This window comes from Triticum aestivum, chromosome 1B, assembly GCF_018294505.1.
Source record: "Triticum aestivum cultivar Chinese Spring chromosome 1B, IWGSC CS RefSeq v2.1, whole genome shotgun sequence".
NCBI classification, from domain to species: domain Eukaryota; kingdom Viridiplantae; phylum Streptophyta; class Magnoliopsida; order Poales; family Poaceae; genus Triticum; species Triticum aestivum.
Genome location: NC_057795.1, coordinates 138,361,170 through 138,383,266, shown reverse-complemented (window position 1 = coordinate 138,383,266; position 22,097 = coordinate 138,361,170). Strand labels below are relative to the sequence as shown.

Sequence of the window (22,097 nt, the reverse complement as noted above, 5' to 3'; positions counted from 1 at the left end):
ACATAGCAAGCATAGACAAAACAGAATCCACAGAAATAAAGCTGAGAATTTGTGGGGATCAAATCAAAGGAAAGAGAGAGACGACTGTGGGTACCTGCGAGGGTGCAACAGGGCATACGTTCCATGTGGAGCTTAGCTGCAGTGGCCACCTGCGCTGCTCCTATTGCTGCGCTTACAGCAGTTAAATTAGAAGCATTTTGTGGCGGCGCAACTTGAATTAGGACAGCACAAAGCAGGGCTACAAAATAAACATTCGAACTTGAATTACAATAGAACATAGCAGGTCAGCGAAAATGAATAAATGTATCTGTGGGCAAGAGAAACACTTGAGAACATAACTGATTCTGACTCACTGCCAGCATGGTCTGGGCTTAAATTAAACCTGCAATCACAGGGAGGGCAGAAGCAAATAACCTAAATTAAAGACATGAACAAGTAGCTACATGAAATAAAAATAAGTGGTAAGAGTTAAAACTGGAGCATAGTCTTTTTTGGTTGTAGGATGTGACATTAGATTGAATCTCCATTGTTGCACCTTTGCAGATAAATCTGGATTCAAAATGTTGCCCAGTAAGATAATTTTAAAGGATGACAAAGTTACGATTTAGAAAAGCTGCAACTCAGCAGCAGGTTGTACTTGAATTAGTCAACTACGACCTGCAACGAGCAAGATACCTTTCAATAAGTCAGTGAAGCTCAGCTAAAGCATGTGTCAAACAAAGAGGAGGTAAAGGGTAAATAAGCCTATCTCGGTCGGGGTAGGGATGACGGGTTACAACACTGGTTCCTAAATGCAATTATCCAAGCCGGTTTCTGCAGTAGTTGAGAATTACCGACCAAGGATAGGGAAAACCTTCTGCAACAGATGAGAATTACCGACCAAGGATAGGGAAAACCTTCTGCAACAGTTGAGAATTACCAGCCAAGGATAGAGAAAACCTAATGTCTGGGGAGTTTAATTATTAAATAAGAAAGGTCAAAAAAGTCAAGCAACTGAAAAAGAACCGTAGAGGCAAAATAGGACCAGCCGCTAGGCCTATAATTCCAACTTCTGGAGAACCACCAACGAATCCGAATCAGAATTGTCGAGGACTTTAAAATTAAACAGTCGAGATGAGGAAATTAAATGGAAAGAGTGATGATCTCCAAACATAGATCACCGAGACGATAAGTGCCCCCGCTAAGTCATATAACCCCCCATTTCTAGAAAACCACCAATAAATACAAATTAGAATTGTGAGATTAAAGATGAGCTGTGGAGGGGAAGAAATTAAAATAGAGAAAATAATGATCATCCAAACACAGATCATCAAGAAGATAAGTCACCCCTGCCCCTAACCATATAATCCCATGTTTTAGAGAAACAACCAATAATAATAATAATCCAAATCAGAATCTTTGGACACTAAATTATTGTACTGATCAAGCGAAGAAGTTAAATCAAGATGGGTCAAGAATTTGCGATCATCCGAAGATTCAGAGGGATCAAAAAACTACAGTTCAACAACAAAACATCATCCAATAAGATTTGAGAAAAAAACTAATGAACTGTAACGATTGAAATTAGCAAGACCAAACCTTCGCCCTTGGATTCATCTTTGCATAAGTACTATCCTACTACTGCTACTGCATCTAAATGAGCACAAACACATAATAAAAACGTGATCAGCTGCTCCAACAAGGCACACATACCACAGAAATTTCCATCTGTTCTAATTAATCCAAATCATCCTCCCATGATGATCTTGTACTCGTAACATTCCTGGGGAGGGCTAGCAAAATCATCAAAATATACCAACTACGATCCATTTGTATCATCTCCATGCTCAAATCCATATGGGGCACATACAAGCTACTAAGCTTAGGTCAAAATATCACAAATCCAAGTGCTCAAGTTATCTCCAACCTAGAATCCAACTAGTAATATCCAAGATGATCCAATAGTCCACCAATACGGCATTCATGCTAATCAAACTATACCTATATAAATCCAATATATCTCAGGTTGATCATGCTACACCCTAAAGTTCTCCAGTTTCAAGCTCATGTCAAAATATCACAAATCCAAGTGCTCAATCTCAAGTTTAACTCCGACCTAGAATTTAAGCAGATATATCATTGAACCTAACATAAACAACATTTCTATTACTCCAATAGCTTTTTTTCTTCCTACTAATTCAATCCAAGATGATGTAATAGTCCATCGATTTTCACAATCATGTTGATCATATTACACCCGTATAAATCCAATATATCTTCAATTGTCATACTACACACAAAAGTTCTCCAGTTTAAATCTCTAAAGGTGTGAATCCAGTACAAATCATAACTATGATCAAACCAAGCCCACTATCATGGTTATCTAAGTCCAGTATAAAGCAAGCTTCCACTAGATGACTATAGGTCCAAAAAATAGGAGTTATTTATCCATCAAATTTTTTCAAGATCACAAACACCTAAGTAAATCCAAATTGTTCCAAGGTTATTAAAGATCCATTTATCCACCAATATAATATCAATTCATAAGTACTACCCCCTCCTACTACTGCCTATAAAGGAGCACAAACACATAATAGAAGCAACATCAGCTGCTCCAACAAGGCTCATACCACTGAAATTGTCATCTATTCTAATTAATCCAAATCATCCTCCCATGATGATCTTGTACTCGTAACATTTCTGGGGAGGGCAAGCAAAATCATCAAAGTCTACCAACTACGATCCATTCGTATCATCTCCATGCTCATATCCATACGGGGGACATACAAGTTACTAAGCTTAGGTCAAAATATCACAAATCCAAGTGCTCAAGTTATCTCCAACCTAGAGTCCAACTAGTAATATCCAAGACCATCCAATTGTCCATCAATACCGCATTCATACTAATCATACTATAGCTATATAAATCCAATACATCTCAGGTTCATCATGCTACACCCTAAAGTTCTTCAGTTCCAAGCTCATCTCAAAATACCACATCCAAGTGCCCATTCTCAAGTTTAACTCCGACCTAGAATCCAAGCAGATATATCATTGAACCTAACACAAACAAAATTTCTATAACTCGATTATGTTTGTTTTCTACCAACTATTTCAATCCAAGCGTGTGTTTGTTGTATTGTGCGACTCTGCGTGCGGTGGCTGTATATGTGTGTATCCGCTTGTCGGTACCTTGTTGAACCTTGTGCTCGGTGGTTTGCTTTATATATAAAGCGGGGCGAAAGCCTTTTTCGGTAATAGTTAATCAATTTTCACAATCATGCTGATCATATATTACACTCATATAAATTATCTCCGATTGATCATACTACACCCTATAAAGTTCTCTAGTTTCAATCTCTAAAGGTGTGAATCTAGTAGTAATCATAACTATGATCCAACAATTTTCCCACCATCCCCTCAACGCTTGGCTCCAAGTACAATGAATGACGACAATGACACTCTGCTCCCAACAACGTTTTCACCTTCTGCCATACCTCATGTCCAATCAGCTCCCTGCCAGTCCGACCAGCATCCTTTGCCTAGCTTCGGATTGCTATGTGTGATGCCTCAATCCCACAACATCTCGTGTTCCCCTGTTGAGCGCTGCCATAGCCACACAGGCAGTTGGCACCGCAATGGCTAACCCACGAGACACAGCCCAAGAGCACGACGTTACCTACCGCCAAGGCCAAGGACGCACGGCAGGAGAATGTGTGATGCCGGATCAAGTCAGTGGCACAGAACCCGCAAACAAGGGAAGGACACCAAGCCGAATTGGCGGGAAATGAAAAATGCACGGGAGGTGTGGGAGATGGTGAAAACCCTGTCATCCACAAGGGGCTTTGCGCCAAGCCGTTGCGGCAATGTCGATCTTCAGGCAATCGAATAAAGCTTTCCATGTGCTATCTCATCGCTCCTCTGCAACTACCTCAGTCTCCACGGGATTAATATAGATCCAAAAAATAGAAGTTATTGATCCACTAGATTTTTTTCAAGATCACAATCACATAAGTAAATCCAAATTGTACCAAGGCTATAACAAATCTACTTATTCACCCATATAATATCACTTCAAAGTGATACCCTCCAACTACTTTATCTAAAGGAGCACAAACACATGATAAAAGCAACATCAGCTGCTCCAACAAGGCTCATACCACTGAAATTGTCATTTATACTAATTAATCCAAATCATCCTCTCATGATGATTTTGTACTCGTAACATTCTTGGGGAGGGCTAGCAAAATCATCAAAGTTTACCAACTACGATATGTTTGTGTCATCTCCATGCTTATGTCCATATGGGGCACATATAAGCCACTGAGCTTAGGTCAAAATATCACAAATCCAAGTGCTCAAGTTATCTCCAACATATAATCCAACTAGTAATATCCAAGATGATCCAATAGTCCACCAATACCACATTCATGCTAGTCATACTATACCTATATAGATCCAATATATCTCAGCTGATCATGCTACACCCTAAAGTTCTCCAGCTTATAGCTCATGCAAAAATATCACAAATTCAAGTGCCAAATCTCAAGTTTAACTCTGACCTAGAATCAAAGCAGATATATCATTGGACCTAACACAAACAACATTTCTATTACTCCAGTATCTTTGTTTCTTTTTACTATATCAATCCTAGATGATGTAATAGTCCATGAATTTCACAATCTTGCTGATCATATTATACTCATATAAATCCAATATATCTCTGATTGACCATACTACACCCTGAAGTTATCCAGTTTCAATCTCTAAAGGTGTGTGTCTAGTACAAATCATAACTATGATCCAACCAAGCCCACTATCATGGTTATCTAATTCCAGTATAAAGCAAGCTTCCGCCTGATGTACAACAACAACAACAACAACAACAAAGTATTTAGTCCCAAACAAGTTGGGGTAGGCTAGAGGTGAGCCCCATAAGATCTCGCGACCAACTCATGGTTCGAGCACACGGATAGCAAGCTTCCATGCACCCCTGTCCATAGCTAGTTCTTTGTTGGTACTCCAATCCTTTAGATCTCTCTTTACGGACTCCTACCATGTTAAATTCGGTCTACCCCGACCTCTCTTGACATTTTTCGCATGCTTTAGCCGTCCACTATGCACTGGAGCTTCTGGAGACCTGCACTGAAGATGCCCAAACCATCTCAGACGATGTTGAACAAGCTTCTCTTCAATTGGTGCTACCCCAACTCTATCTCGTATCATCATTCGGACTCGATCCTTCCTCGTGTGGCCACGCATCCATCTCAATATACGCATCACCGCCACACCTAACGGTTGAACATGTCGCCTTTTAGTCCACCAACACTCAGCGCCATACAACATTGCGGTTCGAACTGCCGTCCTGTCGAACTTGCCTTTTAGCTTTTGTGGCACTCTTATCACAGAGAATGCCAGAAGCTTGGTGCCACTTCATCCATCCGGCTTTAATTCAATGGTTCACATCTTCATCAATACCCCATCCTTCTGCAGCATCGACCCCAAATATCGGAAGGTGTCCGTCTGAGGCACCACATCGGATGACTATACATCCAAAAAATTAGAAGTTATTTATCCACCAAATTTTTTTTCAAGATCACAATCACCTAAGTAAATCCAAGTTGTTCCAAGGTTATTAAAGATCTTTTTATCCACCGATATAACATCACTTCATACTACCATCTTCCTCCTAGTGCGTATGAAGGAGCACAAACACATAATAAAAGCAAGATCAGCTCCACCAACAAGGCTCATACCACTAAAATTGTCATCTATTCTAATTAATCCAAATCATACTCCCATGATGATCCTGTACTCGTAACATTCTTGGGGAGAACTAGCAAATTCATTAAAGTCTACCAACTATGATCCATTTGTATCATCCCCATGCTCATATCCATATAGGGCACATACAAGCTACAATGCTTAGGTCAAAGTATCACAAATCCAAGTGCTCAAGTTATCTCTAACCTTGAATCCAAGTAGTAATATCCAAGATGATCCAATAGTCCACCAATACCGCATTCATGTTAATCATACTATACTTATATAAATTCAATATATCTCGGGTTGATCATGCTACACCCTAAAGTTTTTCAGTTTAAAGCTCATGCCAAAATAACACAAATCCAAGTGCACAGTCTCAAGTTTAACTCCAACATAGAACCCAAGCACATATGTAATTGAACTTAACACAAACAACATTTCTATTACTCCAAAATCTTTGTTTTCTTCCTACTAATTCAATCCAAGATGATGTAACAGTCCATCAATACTCAAAATCATGTTGATCATATTACACATATAAATCCAATATATCTCCAATTGATCATACTAGACCCTAAAGTTCTCGAGTTTCAATCTCTAAAGGTGTGCATCTAGTACAAATCACAACTATGATCCAATCAAGCCCACTGTCATGGTTATCTAAGTCCAGTATAAAGCAAGCTTACACTGGATGGCTATAGATCAAAAAATTAGAAGTTATTTATCCAACAGATTTTTTTTCAAGATCACAAGCACTTAATTAAATCCAATCTATTTCGAGGTTATTAAAGATCCATTTATCCACCAATATAATATCAATTCATAAGTACTACCCCCTCCTACTACTGCATCTAAAGGAGCACAAACACATAATAGAAGCAAGATCAGCTGCTCCAACATGGCACATACCACTGAAATTGTCATCTATTCTAATTAATCCAAATCATCCTCCCATGATGATCTTGTACTCGTCACATTCCTGGGGAGGGCTAGCAAAATCATCAAAGTCTACCAACTATGATCCATTTGTATTATCTTCATGTTCCATATGGGGCACTTACAAGCTACTAAGCTTTCGCCAAAAGATCAGAAATCCAAGTGCTCAAGTTATCTCCAACCTAGAATCCAAAAAGTAATATCCAAGACCATCCAATAGTCTACCAATACCGCATTCATGCTAATCATACTATACCTATATAAATCAAATACATCTTAGGATGATCATGCTACACCCTAAAGTTCTCCAGTTTCAAGCTCATGTCAAAGTATCACAAATCCAAGTGCCCATTCTCAAGTTTAACTCCAACCTAGAATCCAAGCAGATATGTAACTGAACTGAACACATACAACATTTCTATTACTCCAATATCTTTGTTTTCTTCCTACTATTTCATTCCAAGATGATGTAATAGTCAATCAATTTTCAAAATCACCCTAATCATATTACACATATAAATCCAATATCTCTTCGATTGATCATACTACACCCTAAAGTTCTCCAGTCAATCTCTAAAGGTGTGCATCTAGTAGTAATCATAACTACTCCCTCCGTCCCATAATGTAAGACGTTTTTTAACACTAATGTAGTGTCGAAAAATATCTTACATTATGGGACGGAGGGAGTATGATCCAACCAACTTCCCACCTTCCCCAATCGTCATCCCCTCGACGCTTGGCTCCAACTACAATGAATGACGGCAATGACAATCCGCTCCCAATAACGTTATCATCCCTTCTGCCATACCTCTTGTGCAATCCGCTCCTTGCTAGTCCGACCGGCATCATTTGCCTCGCTTCGGGGAGCGATGTGCGATGCCTCAATCCGATAACATCTCGTGTTTCCCTGTTGGGCGCCGCCATAGCCACATAGGCAGTCGGCACCGCAATGGCTAACCCACGAGACACAGCCCGAGAGCACAACGTTACCTACCACCAAGGCTAAGGACGCACGGCGAGAGACCGTGTGATGCCGGATCAAGTAAGTGGCACGGAACCCACAAACAAGGGAAGGACACCAAGCCGAATTGGCAGGAAATGAACAATGCACGGGAGGTGTGGGAGAGGGTGAAAACCCTGTCGGCCGCATCGAGCTTTGCGCCAAGCCGTTGTGGCAATGTCAATCTTCAAGAGATCGAGTAAAGCTTCTCATGTGCTTTCTCATCGCTCCTCTGCAACTACCTCAGCCTCCACTGGATTACATAGATCCAAAAAATAGAAGTTATTTATTCACCAGAATTGTTTTCAAGATCACTATCATCTAAGTAAATCCAAATTGTTCCAAGGTTATTAAAGATGTATTTATCCACCAATACAATATCACGTCATAACTACTACCCTCGGCCTACTACTACATCTAAAGGAGCACAAACACATAATAAAAGCAATATCAGCTGCTCCAACAAGCCACACATACCACAGAAATTTCCATCTATTCTAATTAATCCAAATCATCCTCCCTTGATGATCTCGTACTCGTAACATTCTTGGGGAGGGCTAGCAAAATCAACAAAGTCTACCAACTACAATCTGTTTGCATCATCTCCACGCTCATATCCATATGGGGCACATACAAGCTACTAAGCTTAGGTCAAAATATCACAAATTCAAGTGCTTGAGTTATCTCCAACCTAGAATCGAACTAGTTATCCAAGATGATCCAATAGTCCACCAATACCGCATTCATACTAATCATATACTATGCCTATATAAATTCAATATATCCCAGGTTGATCATGCTACACCCTAAAGTTTTTCTAGTTTCAAGCTCATGTTTAAATATCACAAATCCAAGTGCCCAATCTCAAGTTTAACCCCGAACTAGAATCCAAGCAGATGTATCATTGAACCTAACACAAACAACATTTCTATTACACCAATATCTTTGTTTTATTCCTACTAATTCAATCCAACAAGATGATGTAATAGTCCATCAATTTTCACAATCAAGATGATCATGTTACACATTTAAATCCAATATATCCCTGACTGATCATACTAGACCCTAAAGTTCTCCAGTTTCAATCTCTAAAGGTGTGCATCTAGTACAAATCACAACTATGATCCAAACAAGCTCACTATCATAGTTATCTAAGTCCAGTATAAAGCAAGCTTCCACTGGATGGCTATAGATCCAAAAATTACGAGTCATTTATCCACCAGATTTTTTTTCAAGATCACAAGCACTTAATTAAATCCAAACTGTTCCAAGGTTATTAAAGATCTATTTATCGACCAATATAATATCACTTCATAAGTACTACCCTCCTACTACTACTGCATCTGGAGGAGCACAAACACATAATAAAAGCAAGATCAGCTGCTCCAACAAGGCTCATACCACTGAAATTGTCATCCATTCCAAGTAATCCAAATCATTCTCCCACGACCTTTTACTCGTAACATTTTTTGGGAAGGCTAGCAAAATCATCAAAGTCTACCAACTATCCGTTTGTATCATCTTCATGCTCATATCCATATGGGGCACTTACAAGCTACTAAGCTTTGGTCAAAAGATCACAAATCCAAGTGCTCAAGTTATCTCCAACCTAGAATCCAACTAGTAATATCCAAGACCATCAAATAGTCCACCAATACCGCATTCATGCTAATCATATACCATACCTATATAAATCAAATACATCTCAGGTTCATCATGCTACACCCTAAAGTTCTCAAGTTTCACGCTCATGTCAAAATATCACAAATCCAAGTGCCCATTCTCAAGTTTAACTCCGACCTAGAATCCAAGCAGATATGTAAGTGAACCTAACACATACAACATTTCTTTTACGCCAATATCTTTGTTTTCTTCCTACTATTTCATTCCAAGATGATGTAATAGTCAATCAATTTTCAAAATCATCCTGAGCATATTACACATATAAATCCAATATCTCTTCGACTGATCATACTACACCCAAAAGTTCTCCAGTTTCAATCTCTAAACGTGTGAATCTAGTAGTAATCATGATCCAACCATCTTCCCACCTTCCCAAACGTCATCCCCTGACGCTTGGCTCAAACTACAACGAATGACGGCAATGGCAATCCGCTCCCAATAACGTTTTCATCCCTTCTGCCATACCTCATGTGCAATACGCTCCTTGCCAGTCCGACCGGCATCCTTTGCCTGGCTTCGGGGTGCGATGTGCGATGACTCAATCCGACAACATCTCGTGTTTCCCTGCTGGGCGCCGCCATAGCCACACAGGCAGTCAACACCACAATGGCTAACCCACGAGACACAGCCCGAGAGCACGACGTTACCTACCGCCAAGGCCAAGGACGCACGGTGGTAGAACGTGTGATGACGGATCAAGTCAGTGGCACGGAACCCGTAACAAGGGAAGGACATCAAGTCGAATTGGCAAGAAATGAACAATGCACGGGAGGTGTGGGAGAGGGTGAAAACCCTGTCAGCCGCATCGGGCTTTGTGCCAAGCCATTGCTGCAATGTCAATCTTCAGGCAATCAAGTAAAGCTTCTGATGTACTTTCACATCGCTCCTCTGCAACTACCTCAGCCTCCATTGGATTACTATAGATCTAAAAATTAGAAGTTATTTATCTACCAGATTTGTTTTCAAGATCACAATCAACAAATAAATCCAAATTGTTCCAAGGTTATTAAAGATGTATATCTATCACGTCATAACTACTACCCTCCTACTACTACATCTAAAGGAGCACAAACACATAATAAAAGCAATATCAGCTGCTCCAACATGGCACACATACCACAAAAATTTCCATCTGTTCTAATTAATCCAAATTATCCTCCTGATCTCATACTCGTAACATTCTTGGGGAGGGCTAGTAAAATCATCAAAGTCTACCAATTACAATTCGTTTGTATCATCTCCATGCTCATATCCATATGGGGAACATACAAGCTATTATGCTTAGGTCAAAATATCACAAATCCACGTGCTCAAGTTATCTCCAACCTAGAATCCAACTACTAATATCCAAGATCATCCAATAATCCACCAATACCGCATTCATGCTAATCATAGTATACCCATATAAATCCAATACATCTCAGGTTGATCATGCTACACCCTAAAGCCCAAGTGAAAATATCACAAATCCAAGTGCCCAATCTCAAGTTTAACTCCGACCTAGAATCCAAGCAGATGTATCATCGAACCTAACACAAACAACATTGCTATTACTCCAATATCTTTGTTTTCTTCCAGCAATTTTCACAATCACGCTGATCATATTATGTTCATACAAATCCAATATATCTCTAATTGATCATCATATACCCTAAAGTTCTCTAGTTTCAATCCAATGCATCTAGTACAAATCATAACTATGATCTAACCAAACCCACGATCATGGTTATCTAAGTTCAGTATGAAGCAAGCTTCCACTGGATGACTATAGATCCAAAAATTAGAATTTATTTGTCCACCAGATATATTTTTGAAGATCACAATCATCTAAGTACATCCAAACTGTTCCAAGGTTATTAAAGATCTATTTATCCACAAATATAATATCACTTCATAACTCCTGCCCTCCTACTACTGCATCTAAATTAAAGGAGCACAAACACATAATAAAAGCAACATCAGCTGCTCCAACAAGGCTCATAACGTTTGAAATTGTCATCCATACTAATTAATCCAAATCATCCTCCCATGATGATCTTGTACTCGTAACATTCTTGGGGGAGGGCTTGCAAAATCTATCAACTACGATCCATTTGTATCGTCTCCATGCTCATATCCATATGGGACACATACAAGCTACTAAGCTTAGGTTAAAATATCACAAATCCAAGTGCTTAAGTTATCTTAACTAGAAACCAACTAGTAATATCCAAGATGATCCAATAATCCACCAATACCACATTCATCCTAATCATACTATACCTATATAAATTCAATACATCTCAGGTTGATCATGCTACACCCTGAAGTTTTCCAGTTTCAAGCTCATGTGAAAATATCACGAATCCAAGTGCCCAATCTCAAGTTTAACTCTGAACTAGAATCCCAGCAGATGTATCATTGAACCTAACACAAACAACATTTCTAGTACACCAATATCTTTGTTTTCTTCATACTAATTCAATCCAAGATGATGTAATAGTCCATCAATTTTCACAACCAAGCTGATCATGTTACACATCCGAGATGTTCCAAGGTTATTAAAGATCTATTTATCCACGAACGTAATATCACTTCATAAGTACTACCTCTCCCTATTACTGCATCTAAAGGAGCAGAAACACATAATAAAATCAAGATCAGTTGCTCCAACAAGGCTCATACCACTGAAATTGTCATCTATTCTAATTAAATCAAAACATCCTCCCATGATCATGTACTCGTAACATTCTTGGGGAGGGCTAGCAAAATCATCAAAGTCTACCAAGTATGGTCCGTTTGTATCATCTCCATGCTCATATCCATATGGGGCACATACAAGCTACTAACCTTTGGTCAAAATATCACAAATCCAAATGCTCAAGTTATCTCCAACCTAGAATCCAATTAGTAATATCCAAGATGATCCAATAGACCATCAATACCACATTCATGCTACTCATACTATACCTACATAAAACAAATACATCTCAGGTTCATCATGCTACACCCTAAAGTTCTCCAGTTTCAAGCTCATGTCAAAATATCACAAATCCAAGTGCCCATTCTCAAGTGTAACTCCGACCTAGAATCCAAGCAAATATATCATTGAACCTAACACAAACAATATTTCTATTACTCCAATATTCTTGACTCTAACTCTCTGACTTAGGATCGGCACACGAGTGCTCTACTTTGTGTTGACCCTCGACGCTGTGACTCACACGGCCTCTGAAGCTTGGCATGCTTCACCTTCCCTCCGCTACCACATCCACCAGTCTCTTCAACTCTCTTACCTTGTCTACCGACTCTTTGTGGCATCATCATCTCAGTCACATGTGTGGCTCTCGTCTCTCATCCTTAGAACGATGTGGTCTTCTAGGATCCGTCTCTCGCAATGTAACTTTAGACAGTCAAGTTTGTTGCCTCGGTAAACACGTTCAGTTACCATATCCTCATAGCAATTCTGTGTCTCGGCGTCCTTTCAATCCTATGCACTCTGGTGTTTGGGACCCAGCTCCCTTTGCCTTGAAAGGAGGCCATCGCCACTGTTATCTTTACTATTATTTTTCTCGTCACAAGTCGATATATTTTATGCCTTGTAGTGAGGTCTTATCTATCTATAAGAAGTTTGCCGCATTGGTTCATACCCAGTTTTCCACTACTATCCGTGTCTTTCGTGCAGATACAGCTTGTGTGTATCTCTCTCATTTGCTGCGCAGATTCCTTGTTGAGCAAAGCACACTTGCTCGGTTCTCTTGTCCTGGTGCTCATGCTTAGAACGGGGTTGTTGAGCGCAAGCATCGTCACCTTCATGAGGTGGCTAGCGAGTTGATGAGCGTAGCCACCTATCTCATCAACATTCATCCCTCCTCAACTCTACAGGGTGACATTCCTCTCAAGCGTCTTTCTAAGCATTCTCCTAACTGTTTGGTTGAGCGTCAACTTCATTCTGTATTAGCTATGTTCTTCATGCACCAAACTATTTGACCTATTTGTTGAATGTGTCTTCTTAGGTTATAGTGATGAGCACAAGGGCTATCGGTGTTGGGATCTTGTTAGTCGTCGGATGTGCATTTCTTGAGATGTGACTTTCGATTGAGTCTCGTCCTTTCTATCCACGTCCATACTCTCCTTCAGCCTCCCCCATTGATGATATTTCTTCTCTCAATTTTCTTGATACACTTATCACTCATTTATTGCCCTCGCCCACCTATCCCAGCTTATTCTCCCGTACTACTGTTATAGACCCCACACGTCGCCACATGCGGCTTCCCCACCTCGTACATTACCTAAGGCTACCTCACCTCGCTCATCCATGAGGTTTCCACAATGATTCCCCCTTTATCATCTTCTTCACTACACTTGTGGTCCACGTGTTGTGGATCCTTCTAATGAGCCATCTCCCTCGACTACTATGGCCTTTCCTGGTGGCAACGCACCGCCCAAAGCTCAACCTACTTATGGCTTCCGAGCTCGCTCGCTTCTGCCTATTGACCGATATGGTTATTGGTTATTCTGGCATCGCTTTTCTCGAGACGACTTCTTATTATGACGAATTAGTTCATCATGAATTACAGCATGCGATTGTAGAGGAGATTGTTGCTCTTGCACACATAGGCATGTGGGATATCATTTCCCTTCCTCCCTGTTGCATGAGGTCTACATATAGCTACCACCGGGGTATTCTCTTCCTGATGGCATGGTTTGTCGACTTCATCCCTCTTTTACGGCCTTAAGCAAACCCCTCGTGACTAGTTGGATCATTTTGTCTCAATGGTGATTGCGGCTAGTTTTCGGCGAGTGCTCATGATCCTACACTTCTTGTCCACCTTTCAACTTGTGGTCAAACTCTTCTTCTATATGTCGATCATCACTGCGATGACTAAGTACATTGCCTTTGTGAAGGCTTATCATAGTGGGTTTCTTATGTCTGATCTTGGTCCTCTTTGCTACTTCCTAGGGATCGAGGTTTTTTCTACCTCTAATGGCTTCTTATCAAGCTCATCATCACATGCGGCTTTCCCGCCCTATGTTTTAAAGGCGTCCCTAAGGCGACGCCTAGGCGTCGAAGCGCTCCCCCTCCGCTTTGGAAAATCGACCGCTTTGGGCGCCTAGGCGTCCAAAGCGCCCGCCTAGGCGTCGCCTAGGCGCCAAAGCGCCCCCCCTCCCTAAGGCGGTAAGGCGTCGCCTTAAAAACATAGTTCCCGCCTCGTTCATTACCTGATATTACCTCACTTGGCTCGTCCCCTGAGGCTTCCCCAGTGATTCCGCCTCATCCTCTTCTCTACTACACTGGTCGTCTGCATGTTGTGGATTCTTCTGATGAGCCATCTCCCTCGACCGTCTTGCTCTGCCCTCCACTATATGCTCTGCCGCATTGTCGTTGTGGCTAGGATGGTAGCAAACTCACTAGCGTCGATGCCTTTCACGCGACATCGCTAGAGACTTCATCCTCTCAAGTTGCATGAACGGCCGAAGGGGACACTGCCACCGTGGCTGCTAGCATTCCCTCTCTCGTATCATGAAGTGTATGGGAGTGAGACTAAGAGAAATACGGAAAAGGAGACAATTACTAGCGTATTAGGGGAATGGGGCCCAAATAGAAGTGTTGAGATGCCCACTACCAAAATGGTTGGTGTATTCTTCTCCAAGGTGGGCTACTACCAGACACGATGGGCACATCGATCCATGTAGTGACTTTCATGACGGTTATCATCAGGATACTCAATACAACAATAATCGCCCGAGCTTGCCATCAAACATGCTCGCCGAAGATTTGGCCGATGTACGGGGATGGTCAGATTAAGCGTTTTAGCAAGCATGTGGTGGCAGTAGTGTGGATGCTCCACATAGTTGCAGCTTGTCGGGTTTGACCACACGCCAAAGATGCAGCTAGCCTTCAGCCTACATCGGTTTACAATGGTACGCCTCCTCTTACTACATATGGAAAATTATAGTATTGAGTTGATTTCTCTTGCCCAAGCAATTGCAATTTGTATTGAAAGTACGCTTCTCTGGCCCCACACAAATAGTTCAGTTTCTTTTAGGACTACTAAAGAAAATAGCTTTAGAGTTTACCATGTTCATAATAATCATGCAGCTATTTGGTGAGCAGATATAGTTGGATCATGAATTACAGCATGCGATTGTAGAGGAGATTGTTGCTCTTGCACACATAGGCATGTGGGATATCATTTCCCTTCCTCCCTGTTGCATGAGGTCTACATATAGCTACCACCGGGGTATTCTCTTCCTGATGGCATGGTTTGTCGACTTCATCCCTCTTTTACGGCCTTAAGCAAACCCCTCGTGACTAGTTGGATCATTTTGTCTCAATGGTGATTGCGGCTAGTTTTCGGCGAGTGCTCATGATCCTACACTTCTTGTCCACCTTTCAACTTGTGGTCAAACTCTTCTTCTATATGTCGATCATCACTGCGATGACTAAGTACATTGCCTTTGTGAAGGCTTATCATAGTGGGTTTCTTATGTCTGATCTTGGTCCTCTTTGCTACTTCCTAGGGATCGAGGTTTTTTCTACCTCTAATGGCTTCTTATCAAGCTCATCATCACATGCGGCTTTCCCGCCCCTATGTTTTAAAGGCGTCCCTAAGGCGACGCCTAGGCGTCGAAGCGCTCCCCCTCCGCTTTGGAAAATCGACCGCTTTGGGCGCCTAGGCGTCCAAAGCGCCCGCCTAGGCGTCGCCTAGGCGCCAAAGCGCCCCCCCTCCCTAAGGCGGTAAGGCGTCGCCTTAAAAACATAGTTCCCGCCTCGTTCATTACCTGATATTACCTCACTTGGCTCGTCCCCTGAGGCTTCCCCAGTGATTCCGCCTCATCCTCTTCTCTACTACACTGGTCGTCTGCATGTTGTGGATTCTTCTGATGAGCCATCTCCCTCGACCGTCTTGCTCTGCCCTCCACTATATGCTCTGCCGCATTGTCGTTGTGGCTAGGATGGTAGCAAACTCACTAGCGTCGATGCCTTTCACGCGACATCGCTAGAGACTTCATCCTCTCAAGTTGCATGAACGGCCGAAGGGGACACTGCCACCGTGGCTGCTAGCATTCCCTCTCTCGTATCATGAAGTGTATGGGAGTGAGACTAAGAGAAATATGGAAAAGGAGACAATTACTAGCGTATTAGGGGAATGGGGCCCAAATAGAAGTGTTGAGATGCCCACTACCAAAATGGTTGGTGTATTCTTCTCCAAGGTGGGCTACTACCAGACACGATGGGCACATCGATCCATGTAGTGACTTTCATGACGGTTATCATCAGGATACTCAATACAACAATAATCGCCCGAGCTTGCCATCAAACATGCTCGCCGAAGATTTGGCCGATGTACGGGGATGGTCAGATTAAGCGTTTTAGCAAGCATGTGGTGGCAGTAGTGTGGATGCTCCACATAGTTGCAGCTTGTCGGGTTTGACCACACGCCAAAGATGCAGCTAGCCTTCAGCCTACATCGGTTTACAATGGTACGCCTCCTCTTACTACATATGGAAAATTATAGTATTGAGTTGATTTCTCTTGCCCAAGCAATTGCAATTTGTATTGAAAGTACGCTTCTCTGGCCCCACACAAATAGTTCAGTTTCTTTTAGGACTACTAAAGAAAATAGCTTTAGAGTTTACCATGTTCATAATAATCATGCAGCTATTTGGTGAGCAGATATGTAGAAGTACAACTACTCGAAATTGGTGTGGTCCATGTGCAAAATCCTAAAGGCTGTGCTACATCTACTTCAAATAAGTTTTACTTAATTAATACTCCCTCCGTTCCTAAATATAAGTCTTTTTAGAGATTCAAATAAGACTACATACGGAGCAAAATGAGTGAATCTACACTCTATACTATGTCTATATACATCCATATGTATGTAGTCCATAGTGAAATCTCTAGAAAGACTTATATATAGGAACGGAGGGAGTACACTGTAATTTTTTTAGAAAATAATTAGCACACTGCATTGTAGTTTAAACACAGTAATATGAGGGGATGCACTGAAGCCAGGAAGAACTAACAAATCGATGTTTGAAGATAGAAGACCCAGTTGCCTTGATTTCATCTGGACCAGAGGAAGGTTAGCTTTAGTACCATGCATTTTCCTCCACACAAACAATTGCCTACTCAAAGTGGTTCCCTCAATGTCCATTAGGTTGAACGTTGGATGGGATACACAATCTACTTCTATGAGTTCGGTAAAAATAATCCTGCATAACAGCCAACACCAGTTATATTGCAAAAATACTGAATTTGTATTTCCTTTTAACAAAGATCTTAACTGTAAAAGAACTTTCATCGGGTTTGGAGGAATATTATCTTAAGTACTCCCTCTGTAAACTAATACTCCCTCTGTCCCAAAAAAGTGTCTCAAGCTTAGTACAACTTTGTACTAGCTCTAGTACAAAGTTGAGACACTTATTTTGGGACGGAGGGAGTATAAGAACTTTTATGTAAGTGACACCGTATTGGTAATTAACTTAATATGGATCATGCGTTATTTCGAGATTCAAGCAATAGTCCACTTTATTTCTGTATTCTCTTGCATAACTGTGATTATAAAACTAATATGATACCTTATTTTCTTCTGACATTTTTTGCATGTTTACGTACTGCTTTGTTTATATCACTTCTCTTATTTATATATAGTACCAACTTTAGAAATATAATGTGGGTGCATAACAATATTTGTTTAGATCAATCAAGCCAGTAAAGTGTGTAAGTTTATCAAATATACTTATTCTAGAAACATCCATATCTGCTTGCCATCAGAATATGCTATAATCTTATTTAACTTTTTGCAGGTTAAGTCAAACTTAGCGTCCTGCTACAAAATCAGATTTTCCTAAATATTGCTACCATGGCAACTTCAGTTCATAATTCAAAAATAAAATATAACTACTATTGATCGTTGTGTTTCTTCTTCGCAACTTTACCCTTCTTAGTTTACTCACAACAGAACTATATATGAACTTATTTTCTCTTAGTTACTCGGGCATCATAAAAATGACATGCACCCATATTGCATTGCAGTCTTAAGTTTGAGAAAAAAAATTAAGTGAAAATCAGTAGGGAAGGCCACTACTGAGCCAATTTCAGATTTTAATGGATACTGTACAGATGGTATGGTGAAAGTTCCAGATAATTCAAGTTAGCCAATTTGATATTCACTCTTTGTGCTCTGATTAACTAGATGAGACAAAGTTAAGTCCATACGGCACATGGCATTACTAAGTTTTCTTAATATCTAAGACAAATATGTTGATCACTTTGTAGTTAATTGATAATTTTAATTGATGTATAAAAGAAAAATAAGTGCTCACACTATACTTGATTGTCGAGACATAATCTTGATGGTAGCTCATCTTTGAGTCTTACTACTCAATCTTACACCAGTTTCCTTTGTTGTTGTTACCCTTGCAGATTTCGTATGGAGGTCAAAATCCTGCATGGAGCCACCATTTTTTCAGTTCACGAACCTGCACTTCTGGATTACATATATAACAAAGGAAATATGCAGCTGATCTAATTGTCTATACTTCCATTTCTTATAACAGGGTGCGCTTATGAAAAGTTTGCCACAACCCTTTTCTAAGACAAAAACGTGATATTCTTCTTTTTCCTCACAACGTTGAGCAATAATAACCACCATAAGAGTATTCTAATAAGGCATATTCCCTTACTGATAATCCAAGAGTTAATGTTTCTTTTCTTAACTGACGAGAAAGAACAGAAAACCAAATTTAGGATGTCTCTGTTTTTGTCGACTTCTATAAAGAGACTATAGTGCATACGAACAACACGATTACAGGCCTTCTACTATGCAGTGACCTATACTTATGGTTCTCTTTCCCTCAAAGGTTATTTCTACTGTTACAAGACCATAGTGCATATGAAACTATTTATCAAGCTTCAGTCATCCCATAAGCTTTGAGGTAAGTTTATATTGTTATTTGTTTGTTCTCAGGCATATAATCTTAGCTTTTGGAGAAACACCCATAATCCAAATCAGAACTGTTGTATGCTAGATTGTGTTGTGCAAATGAAGGGAGCTATATCGAGAGGGATTATCGAACATAGAAATCTGAGATTATTTGCCACTAGCAATGAACACCGGCCCTCAGAACATCAGCACTGTGCGTGTCTTTCCACAAAATTAGAACTCAATTTTTTACATATAGAAGAACGGTGGAGCTTCTTAAGCAGGGAGCTACGCAATCAAGCAGTAGTATATCTGGTAGGTAGGAAGATGAGTTGTTCCTTAGGAAGTGTATAAAAAATAACTGACAGAACCCATGAATTTGTTAATAAGGCAACCATGTTAAGTAAGCAAAAACACACTTTCATCTCGTAGGCAGGAAGATAGGTTGTTGAATAGTATCGCAAGAGAACTGGGAAATAATGCAAAAAACAAACTGATAATGTTATACTATGTAATTTATAGAAATGGTCAAGCATTTCCATACATTTAATGAACGCATAGCTTTCAGATTAAACACCTTATAACCGCAGTTCCAAATGAGAAAAATTGTGTCGCAATTCAGGTGCACTGATTTTTAATATTGGAGTTGAGACCTGTCACGAGGACATAATCTATTCCATTAAACAAATAACATTTTCCTTGTTTTGCTCAGTACAATTTCATTATCACAGCTGAGACTTATCTTGAACAGAGTTAGGCTTCATCTATTCCATTAATCAAATGACCTTTTCCCTATTCTGCCCAATACAATTTCATGATCACAGCTGAGACCTATCTTGAACAGAGTTAAAGCATCATCTATTCCATTAATCAAATGACCTTTTCCCTATTCTGCCCAATACAATTTCATGATCACAGCTGCATATACTACCAATTTTTATCAACAATGGAAAATTGCTGGAGATTAGAGCAATTATGCAAGATGAAAAGCAATGGAAATATTAATGATTTGAAAAATAAACAAAGTAGGATCAAAAGAGACGTCATACAGGCTATCACTTACGTAGCGATTGCTTCTGCTGCTAACATTTTCCGTCACAATCATCACAGCACCAGAATGCACTTGATCATAGTGTGATCCATGTGAACTTGAGATCCTCGATAGTTGATACAAATGCTCAACAATTGCCCCTTTTGATGAACCCAAACCGAAGTACATATCCCCAATCCATGCGGCTGCACATAACAAGTGGAATTTAGAAGGAAATCGCTGGAACACATAGCCATAGGCAGGCAGGGGCTGACTGAACATGTGACTTGTCCGGTCATCCCAACGCATTGCATGCTACTGAGCTGTGCAGTTTACCTAGTAAATTAACCAACCACACACAATTGATCACCGAGCAACAGATCGGTAGAAGAACAGCTGCCGCATAAAGTGGGAACCACACAGCTGCTGCATTGCCATCAGTTACCAAATGGTGGAGCAAAGTAGAGCTAGCAGCAAACAGTCTGGATTCTGAAATTCTGTAGCCACTTCCCTGCATCCACGGCTGCTCATCTTATTAACCGCTCCTACCATGTGAATTCGCTGGTCCTAAGAAGGCAATGTAATGTATGGGCTGTTCATGGCAGCATGTATGGTTGTTTCTGATTCCTGAGGAGGGGGGGGGGGGGGGGGTTAGTACCTTTCTTGCGGGGCAAACGCAGTGGTCGTGCTCGCGGGAACAGGCGTCGAGGTCGTCGCAGGGCTCCTCCCACCGCTGCCACCACCCATGGACGCTCAAATCAGAAACAAATGACAATACAATCCATGGATTCGAGACAAAGGGTTGAAGGGCACGCACAGTCATGGTTGAGGGTCGCGGACGAGCGGCTGCACGGAGGCGGCGGCAAGGAGGAGGACCTACGCCTCGGGGCACTCCGCCGGGACGCCGTAGGGGAGGGCTCTGTGTCGTCGCGCGCCCAGCCATCCACGGCGCCGTCGTCCTGGGCCTGGTGCGGGACGGGTGGCGCGTCCTGCTCCATCTCCGCGAGCTAAGGCGAGCAAACGCTGGGCGAGGCGGCGAAGATGGTATGCGCGGCGCCTAGGGCTTTCGCGTGCACAATTTGGACTCTCCCCTCGGTGGACTGGCCGGCGTCCTGGATGGATTGGAAGCCGAACCTTACATCCATTGATCTCATGCTCATCGTGAGACGGGGATGAGAGGAGGTGTGCGCGTGCGTGCGTGCGTGCGACCGACGAAGAAACGGGAATCGGCCGGCGGCGGAAGCGACGGGATGTGAGAGAGGGAAAAGACAGCGGCGGCGGATTGGTTTTTCTGCTGCGTGGGCTACTGGGCTGGGTTTTCTTTTCTCTTTCTTGTCGAAGAACAACTTTGGTAAGTGAAGGCCACGCACCAACGGTCAGAAGAGGGGGGTTTCCTATACAGCGCGTGGCAGGTTTTGGGAAGGTTGAACCATTCCAAACCTGTATTCCCACCCTTAAAAAAACTTGTTTTCTCATTGTTTTATTTCGTTCCGGTTTTACTCCTTTTCGTTTTCTTTTTCCGTTTAACTTTTAGTTTTCTTTTTTTTCCAAACATCGAGAAAATTTTCTGAAATCCGGCACCATTTTTCCAAATTGGTGAATATTTTTTGAAATTCGAACATTGTTTTTTCAAATCGGGGTGAACATTTTTTTAATTCAGAATTTGTTCACTAAATTCAAAGAATGTTCAGATTTTCTAAAAAATGAACAAATTTTAAAATGGAGAATATTTTTATAAATTGTAAACCTGTTATGAATTCACGAACATGTTTTAAAATCGTGCAAATTC

General features: G+C 41.1%; 1 long non-coding RNA gene across 35 annotated transcripts in view; it reads right to left on the bottom strand.

The window, feature by feature from the left end:
• Positions 1 to 21,605, bottom strand: part of LOC123112077 (uncharacterized) — a 28,784-nt gene extending 7,179 nt beyond the window's left edge. For 23 of the 35 annotated variants that reach the window (XR_006455109.1, XR_006455141.1, XR_006455089.1 and 20 more), the window contains exons 1-6: positions 21,126 to 21,605; positions 20,967 to 21,041; positions 20,645 to 20,819; positions 20,342 to 20,514; positions 18,680 to 18,801; positions 95 to 17,566 (exon numbers count right to left, since the gene is read on the bottom strand). This is a non-coding gene — a long non-coding RNA (uncharacterized lncRNA). Of the gene's footprint in view, positions 1 to 94; positions 17,567 to 18,679; positions 18,802 to 20,341; positions 20,515 to 20,644; positions 20,876 to 20,966; positions 21,042 to 21,125 lie in introns of all 35 variants that reach the window. The other 12 variants (XR_006455176.1, XR_006455167.1, XR_006455197.1 and 9 more) reach the window with 12 other exon arrangements.
• Positions 21,606 to 22,097: the final 492 nt, after the last annotated feature.